Source organism: Phalaenopsis equestris, unplaced genomic scaffold, assembly GCF_001263595.1.
Source record: "Phalaenopsis equestris unplaced genomic scaffold, ASM126359v1 Scaffold220276, whole genome shotgun sequence".
Taxonomy (NCBI): Eukaryota; Viridiplantae; Streptophyta; class Magnoliopsida; order Asparagales; family Orchidaceae; genus Phalaenopsis; species Phalaenopsis equestris.
Window position 1 is genome coordinate 60655 of NW_018238571.1, and position 9887 is coordinate 70541.

Below are 9887 nucleotides of genomic sequence, written 5' to 3' on the forward strand. Positions count from 1 at the left end.
CTAGCCGACAAGGCTAGGGGAGGTGGCCAGGAGGTCAGGAGAGCCGGGGGAATCTGTCACAATAATTTATTTGGGCAGGTGTTTAGTTTTGGCAAAAATCCCTTAATCTTAAGCAATTCTGGAAGTAAATCCCTTGATTTGTGGTTCCCTTAGTCCATGGCTCATTTGGGTGGTTCCATAGGGTTTAGCCTAGTCAATAAGGTTAAAAATTTGGCGGTGGTGGTTTTTGGTTGGCTAATTTGGCTATATTGGGTCAACTTTTGATGATGGGTTCCAAGTAGGTCAATTTGGCTAAAGCTTGGGCTTGGGCTAGGCTAGCTATGACCTTGAGCCCAATTTATTAATCAAAATTATGTAGATGATTGTAATGAAGATTTTTAGTGAAGGATTGATGTAATTTTGAGTTTGTAATTTTGAGTTCAATTGGAAATTTTGAGTTCAATTGGAAGCTCAATTTGAAGAGTTTTGAGATTTTGGTGAATTTGGGAATGTTGGACTAGACTTAGGCTTAGGTTGAGCTAGGCTTGTAATTTGGCTCAATTGAATAGTCCAAATGATCAAGGGAGATGTTATGAAGATTTTTCATGAAGGAATAGAGTGAAACTTTTGGGGCTAAGGCAATCAATTTGGTGGAATTTTGAGACAGACGATTTTGGGCAAAATTGGGGATTTTTGGATTTGGGTTGAAATTAAATGAAATTGAGGCTTCACCAAGGCCAATTAAAGGTCAAGTTTGATGTGTAGGAATGTTATGAAGAGTTTTCAACATAAATTGCGACAAATTGAGTAGGCTATAGGTTCAATTTTGTGAGATTAAGTCATATGGCTAAATTTGGGGGTTAGATTTAGATTAAAATTGGGCTCAAAGCATGAGCAAACTAGGCTTGAATTTGGTTTAGATTGGTCATATCGAAGGTTAATTTGAGTTTAAAATTGAAATTGGAGAAATATTTTGAGTTTAGAATTGAAACTGGGGAAAATTGGGACCAAATTGATGGACATTGGAGGTGAATTTAAGGAAATTGGGCCTTTAAAGGCAATTTGGGGGTTTTGGTCAAAATGACAAAATTGGTCAAATTGGGTCATGTGGTAGTTAAGAAAAATGAAATTAGGAATATTTGGGAGGTTATGAGAATTTTTGGGATTTTTTGGAATTTTTGAAACGTTGGGCTAAGGAGGGGCATTTTGGTAATTTAACAATTTTTTGTGATTTTGGGTAATTTGGATGTTTTGGGTAATTTGGGTGATTTTGGGTAATTTGGATGTTTTCAAATGGTTTGAAATGATTTTTGAACAACTTTTGGTATTTTAGGTAAATTTGAGAATTTTGGACAAATTTAGGGTTTCAAGGGTACTTAGGTAATTTGGGGGAGTTTAGTGGAAAAAGGTCAGGTTGAGTATTTTTGGTAAAATCGGAGGGCTAACCATCATAAATGAGCTATGGACCAATGGAAACACCATTTGGGTCCTCTATGTACTGGTCTTAGGAAAACCCTAGCCTAAAGCTAGTGGGTTTAGGGGATCATATACATGAGTCTCCCAAAGGATTAAGGGATCAAAATCAAGAAATTTTGGGTTTACATTTGTGAGTGATTGTGAGTGAGGTGAGTAACTTAGCTCTAGACTATTTAGTTCAAGACCAACACCCAGGGTCAACCCTAAGGTCAATCAGTCCTATGAGAACTCTCCATGGGCTCCCCCATAATGACCCCACCCAGTAAGTGCTAGGGTTAGGACCATTATGTGGAGCTTCAAGTTGAGTAAAGAGGAGTTTGAAATTTCTAATGGTGAGGGTTCATTTTCTAATTTTCTAGGAATAGTCAACAGAAAAGTCGAATAGTAATTTTCTAGGAATAGTCAACAGAAAAGTCTTATGGCTACACCCCAGGCTACTAATGAGGAAAAACAAAATCTCAACCAAAAGTGAGTCAAAAGATATCCACAGCTCTATAGGGATAAACTTTCATCACAACAAATGGGCTCATCCACCTGGACTCAAGTTTGCCTGGAAATAATCTTAACCTTGCATTATAAAGCAAAACTTGTTGCTCTGGCTAAAAATTTTTAATAAGAATCCTCCGATCATGCCACATCATCATTTTTTCTTTGTAAATCTTAGCACTTTCATAAGATTCCTTCATTATCTCTTCAAGCTCATTCAATTGCAATAACCTTTTCTCATTAGCATCTTTTAAATTGTAATTAAATTCCTTAGTTGCCCAATATATTTTATGCTCAAGTTCAACTGGTAAGTGACACACTTTCCCAAATATAAGCCTATATGTAGACATTCCTATAGGAGTTTTATATGCATTCCTATAAGCCCACAAAGCATAGTCAATTTTAGCTAACCAATCCAGTTTAGTTAGATTTAAAGATTTTTCTAATATTCTTTTAATTTCACAATTGGATAATTCAGCTAAACCACTTGTATGAGGATGATAAGCAGTAGCAATTCTATTGTTAATATGATATTTCTTCAATAACTTCTCTATTATTGCATTATGGAAATGACTTACCCCGTCAGTTATGATTACTCTCGGCATCCCAAATCTACAAAATATGTTCATTCTTAAAAACTTTGCATATTTTGAGCATCACATCGATGTAAAGCAACAACTTTTATCCATTTGGATACATAGTCTAATGTTAATAATATTTATAAATTTCTGAAAGATGGTGTAAATCGTCTTATGAAATCTAATCCCAAAACATCAAATAAATCAATTTTTAACACATAATTGAGGGGCATCTCATTCCTCCTAGAAATATTGCCTACTCTTTGACATTGTTCACAAGTTTTAATATAAGCGTTAACATCTCTAAAGATTGAAGGCCAATGAAATCCAGATTGTAAAGTTTTGTATGTTGTTTAATCAACACCAAAATGTCCCCCAAAATTAGAATTACGATATTTTTGGATAATTTCTTCTAAAGGCACACATCTATGAATAATAAGATCATTTCCTTGTTTATATAAAGATAGGTTATCTCAAAAATAAGTCTTAGCTTCAGATACAAATTTTCTCTTATGTTGGTATGTCATTCCATATGGTATAATATCACTAACAATGAAGTTCACAATATTGGCATTCCATGGAACACACCACTCATTAACATTGAATAATTCTTCACCTTGAAAATGTTCATTAATTTCTTTTTCAAAATAGAGTGGTTTTTCTAATTCAAGCCTGGACAAATGACCAGCAATTTCATTCTCAGCTCCCTTCTTATCTACTATTTCAAAATCAAATTCTTGTAAAAGAAGAACCTGTCTTATCAATCTTGGTTTTGCATCCTTTTTTTTCATTAAAAACTTAATTGAAGAATGATTTGTATGCACTATACATTTAGTTCTAATTAAGTATGATTTGATTTTAACAAAAGCATATATTACTGTAAATAACTCTTTCTCAGTTGTGGTATAATTAATTTGAGCTTCATTAAGAGTTCTACTAGCACAGTAGATAACCTTGAAATCTTATCATACTTTTGTCCTAAAACAGCTCCAATAGCATAATCAATAGCATCGCACATTAATTCAAAAGGTTTTTCTCAATCTGGTGAAATAATAATTGGTGTCGTGATTAATTTTTCTTTTAATAATTCAAAAGCTTTTAAGCACACTTTATCAAAATTAAAAATTACATCTTTTTTAAGTAAATGGCATAGAGGCTTAGCAATTTTTGAAAAGTAATTAATATATCGCCTAAAGAATCCAACATGTCCTAAAAAACTCTTAATTTCCTTCACACTTGTTGGGTAAGGTAAATTGACAATCCCTTGAATTTTTGCATGGTCTACTTCCACACCATTTTTTGAAATTTGATGTCCTAAAACTATTCCTTAAGCTACCATAAATTGGCATTTTTTCCAATTAAGGACTAAATTTGTTTCTTCACAGTGCTTAAGAACTTTTGATAGATGTTTTAAACATGAGTCTTTTTTCTCCTCACTTGACTTTGCTTTATAGGATGCAAAAGAGAAAAAAGATTCATCTAGCTGACCCTGTGTGGTGGGATTAAGGTTTTGTTGTTGTTGTTGTTGTTGTTGTACTTGGCTTTGCATTCCTTGGCTTTGCATTCAATTCATCAATTCAAAATTAGCAATAATGAGCTTGACTTTCCCAAGGCCGACAACAAAACATTTAATGATGTGTTTGCCTCATATGCAAGTACAAGTATAATTTCCAATCTTTTCCCTCAGGAATTTTATCATAAATAACATCAAAATTTTGAAAACCGCATCTATCTGGTTAGTTTGAAGAGTGATGTTGCATCTTCAATCTATTTAGTATGCAGGGTCATTGATCTTTGATCTGATTAATGTGAACAACCATGATTGTTGATCTTTAGTCCAATCAAGATTCAAAACACATTAAAGATTAATGGTAGTGTCATGAAGCTCTATTTGGCCACATATGTAAGTGCACGTGACTAATTTTTCTTTTAATAATTCAAAAGCTTTTAGGCACTCTTTATCAAATTTAAAAATTACATCTTTTTCAAGTAAATGACATAGAGGCTTAGCATTTTTTGAAAAGTCTTTAATATATCGCCTGTAGAGTCCAGCATGTCCTAACAAACTCCTAATTTCCATCACACTTGTTGGGTGAGGTAACTTAGCGATCACTTGAATTTTTGCATGGTCTACTTCCATACCATTTTATAAAATTTGATGTCCTAAAACTATTCCTCCTATTACTATAAATTGGCATTTTTCCTAATTGAGGACTAAATTTGTTTCTTCCAAGCGCTTAAGGACGTTTGATAGATGTTCTAAACATGAGACTTTTTTGTCCTCACTTGGCTTTACTTTATAGGATGTAATGGAGAAAAAATATTCATCTAGCCGACCCGTGTGGTGGGATTAAGTTTTTTTTTTGTTGTTGTTGTACTTGGCTTTGCATTCAATTCAAAATCAGCAATAATGAACTTGAGTTTTTCAAGGCTGACAATAATACATTTAACGATGTGTTTGCCTCATATGCAAGTACAAATATAATTTCCAATATTTTCCTCAACAATTTCATCATGAATAACATCAAAATTTTGAAGAACCGCATCTATCTAGTTAGTTTGAAGAGTGGTGTTGCATCTTCAATCTATTTAGTATGGAGGGTCATTGATCTTTGATTTGATTAATGTGAACAACCATGATTATTGATCTTTAGTCCAATCAAGATTCAAAACACTTGAAAGATTAATGGTAATGTCATGAAGCTCTATTTAGCCACATATGTAAGTGCACGTGAATAATTTTTCTTTTAATAATTCAAAAACTTTTAGGCACTCTTTATCAAAATTAAAATATACATCTTTTTCAAGTAAATGGCATAGAGTAGCAATTTTTGAAAAGTCTTTAATATATCTCTTGTAGAATCCAGCATGTCCTAAAAAACTCTTAATTTTCTTCACACTTGTTGGGTGAGGTAAATTAATGATCACTTGAATTTTTGCATGGTCTACTTCCATACCATTTTCTGAAATTTGATGTCCCAAAACTATTTCTCCTGCTACCATAAATTGGTATTTTCCCTAATTAAGGACTAAATTTGTTTCTCTACAACGCTAAAGAACTTTTGATAGATGTTCTAAACATGAGTCAAATTAGTTCCAAACACTGAAAAATCATCCATAAAAACATCAATCTTCTTTCAATTAAATCACAAAAAAATAGCCATCATGCATCTTTAAAATGTAGCAGGTGCATTACATAAACCAAAGGCCATTATTCTAAAAGAAAATGTACCATAAGGATTGATAAAAGTTGTTTTCTCTTGATCCTCAGGAGTTATTTGTATTTGGTGATAAACAGTATATCCATCCATAAAATAAAAGTATTTATGCCTAGCTAGTCTATCTATCATCTGATCTAGAAAGGGTAGTGGAAAATTATATTTCCTAGTGGTGAGATTTAATTTTCTATAATCAATGCAAATTCGTCATCCTATGACTTGTCTTATTGGTATTAACTCATTATGTTCATTCAAATTCATAGTCACTCCTTTCTTAGGAACACAGTGAATTGGACTAACACATGCACTATCTGAAACAGGGTAGATAATTCTAGCATCTAACCACTTTAGAATTTCTTTCTTAACAACTTCTTCCATAATAGGATTCAATCTCCTTTGAGGATCAGCACTGGGTTTACAGTTCTCTTCCATATGAATTTTATGCATACAAATTGAAGGACTGATTCATTTTATATGAGCAATCGTCCATCATAAGGTTTTATTATAACTCTATCAAGTTTTCATCAAAGTCTCTTCTATTGTAGTAAATTTTGAGGAAATTATAACAGGTACAGTAGTGGAATCACCTAAAAAGGAATACTTCAAATATTCAGGAAGAAACTTCAACTCAAACTCGGGAGGTTTTTCAATTGATGGACAAAAACATGTTTCTTTTTCTGTTGTGTCCAACACTTCAAAAGAAAACCTTAAAACTTTCTCAAACATAATTTAAATCTTCCTTGTATAAATCTTAATATTGAATAAACTCCTCTACTTACTCGTGTTCTAACTCTTTCATCTCATATTTCCCTTCATAAGTTGTTTTGAAATGACATTCACTTAAGAATCTTATAACATTCATTCTATAACATTCATCATCTTTACCTTTTGCAAGGTATTTCATTGATTTGGAAATATAAAATGTAACAGTTTGATCATTGACACACATAGATAATTCTCCTTTCTGCACATCTATTATTGCTCTTCGTGTAGCTAGGAAAGGTATCCCTAAAATGATAAGTATCTTCTTATCTTCCTCCATATCTAGCACAATGAAATCAACAGAAAAGAATAATTGATCCACTTTCACTATGACATCTTCTATAACTCTTTTAAGATATGTTATTGAACGATCTGCTAACTGCAGATTTACAGTAGTAGGGGTTATTTCTCGTAATCCCAATCTTTTAAATATTGATAATGGCATAAGGTTAATGCTTGCTCCTAAATCACATAAAGATTTCTCATAAAACCTGTCTCCTGTTGCACATGAAATTGTTAAGCTACCAGAATCTTTAAGCCTTTCAAGAAGCTTTTTCTGAAGTATAGCGCTGCCCTCCTCACTAAGTGTAATAGTCTCATTATTTTCAAACTTCCTTTTCCTATTAAGAATATCCTTCTTAAACTTTACATAGCTTAGCATTTATTCTAGAGCTCCAGCAAATGGAATATTAATTGTAAGCTTCTTAAAAATTTCTAGAAATTTTGAAAATTGCTAATTCAACCTTTGTTGTCAAAGCGTTTGAGGAAATGGATGTGGTGCTTTTTCCAAATCAACTTTAAATGGAGAAATAGGTCTCTCTAAACCTTTTAGAGCGTCCTCTTTTGGTTCTTCAATCACTTCTCTCTCTACTTCAGTCTCTTTTTGAACTTTATCTTCCAATTCTCTTCCACTTCTGAGTTGAACGGCTTTTACTTGCTCTTTATTCTGGTCTTTCAAATTTATTTCTATATTACTATAAAGTGTTCCTTGGGATCTATTACTTAATGAATTTGTTATTTGTCCCAATTGATTCTTAATAATTCTAATTGTAGCTCTTTGTCTTTTTAACTGATTTACCATTTGTAATACCACTTCTTCTATAGACAACTTCTTCTTCTTAAATTTCGGATTACTACTAAAACCTGAAAGATAAGTAGGTCTATAATTACTATTCCCTTGTTTGTTCTAGTTTCCCAATAGGTTTACTTGATTTTTTTGTCATTGTTGATTTTTACCACCCGTAGTATTATTCAAATTAAAGTTGGGATGGTTCATCCAACATGGGTTATAATAATTTGAATATGCATTATTCATCTTATTATTTATGGCATTGAAAGTTTCTAATGATGCTTGAGAATCTACCATTTGTTCTAATAAATTATCTTCAATCATCAGAATTGGTTGAGAAAAATTCATTCCAAATTGGCCAAACTTCCTTGAAATTGCTGCAACTTGATATGCTAGTAATACACCTAAAATATATAGTATTTTTAGACACATTTTTATACCTATTTTTGAGATATTACACTTTAATGGAAGGTATTTTTGTGTTTTTCTTGCAGATACAGGTAAAAAGGGTGAAAAAGGATCAAATATGGAGAAAAGGGTTAATAAATATGCAAAAGAGTTTTGGTGCCTAAGCGCAAGATCTGGTGCTTAGGCGTCGGTTAAACAGAGAAGGCCGTGCTTAAGCGCTAGAGGCCCTGCACTTAAGCGCCAGTGGCAGTTATTGGGCAAGTAAATTCGGTTTCTACAAAATTTGAAGAGGTTTTTGAGGCACCCATTGGCTTAATATGTGGTTATAACCACCATGGATGAAAATTATCACTAAAGGATGCATCTCTTGGGGAAACACATCAATTCTAGACATATTTTGAAGAGGAACCAAAACATGAGTGAGAGCAGCTCGTCCTCAAAACTATTCAAACTTTAAATTAGCCAATGTTCTTTATAGAATCTCTAGTAAGGGGAAAGAATATTATTGCTCCTATTTGACACAACACAATTTGCATACTTTCACAACAGAATTCTTATTCTTATTATTGATTCTTAACAAGAAGAAAGATATTTTCATATTTAGTGCTTTTCTTCTATAAAAAAATCTAGTTATCTTTTTAAATTTTTATTGTTCTATCAAAATATTAAAAATACAAAAAATATTTAAATTTTCATTACTGCAAAAATCATTAATAGTTTAGATAATTAACTTTTTTTAAAAAATAGATAGTTTACCGTTCAATAGTGCATATTTCGTATTCTCCCTGTGGGTTCAATATTCAAGTTTTAATCAAAAAGTCCTATGTTACTTGATAGTGATGCGTATACTTGCATAGTATCTCAATATATATAAACTAAGAGTTAAATTCTTATTTTAATTCAGAATCAAGTTTTTGGTTTTGTTGTAAAGTAAGGAAATATAAGTGAACTATAATTTGAATTATTGTTGTACTTTGCATATTAGCAGTTTCCAGGGATTAAGTTTTTGGTGTCGTTGCAGGGGAGAAATTGATTTTAAAAGTAAATTTTGATTTTTAGAAGGTCTTATTTAAACTTCTTATTTAAACTTTAAGTTATCTTTTCTTATTTTATTTTAATTTAATTTATTTTATTATATATTAGTGTATATGTAATTCAGGTTCTGAAGGACTAGTGCTCTGTCATTTTGAATTAGAAAAAACTATTATAAAAGTCAGAAAAACCAAAAAAATTATAAATTTTGAAAAATCCAAAAAAATCACATAAATGGCAGACCAAAATAATCAAAATGTTGAAATTCATCAAGAGTTTAGACTTTTAAGAGATTATGCCAACCCTACTGTAAATGAACTTCATTGTAGTATTCAAAAACCTACTATAGTGGCTAATTTATTTGAGCTTAAACCTGCTATTATCCAAATGGTATCAAATAATCAGTTTGAGGGATCACCAACTAAAGATCCAAATTTAATCTTACCAATTTTCAAGAATGGTGTGCTACATTTAAATGTAATGGTGTATCAGATGATGTCATAAGACTTAGGTTATTTTCTTTCTCAATGAGGGATAAAGCTAAGATATTCTTGAATTCGTTAGCACCTGGATCTATCAGAACTTGGGGTGATTTAGCACAGAAATTCCTTGTTAAATATTTTCAACCATCAAAAACTACAAAGCTTAGAAATGATATTACATCTTTTAATCAGTTTGAAGGGAAATCTATTTATGAAGCATGGGAGAGATTTAAAGAAATCTTAAGAAAGTGTCCACACCATGCTATACCAGATTGTTTAATAATTCAAAGTTTTTATAATGGATTAGTTGGATATATCTTAGATCAAATCGATGCTGTTGTTGGTGGTTCATTGATGTCAAAACCATTTCATGATGCTTATGCTTTAATTGAAAAAA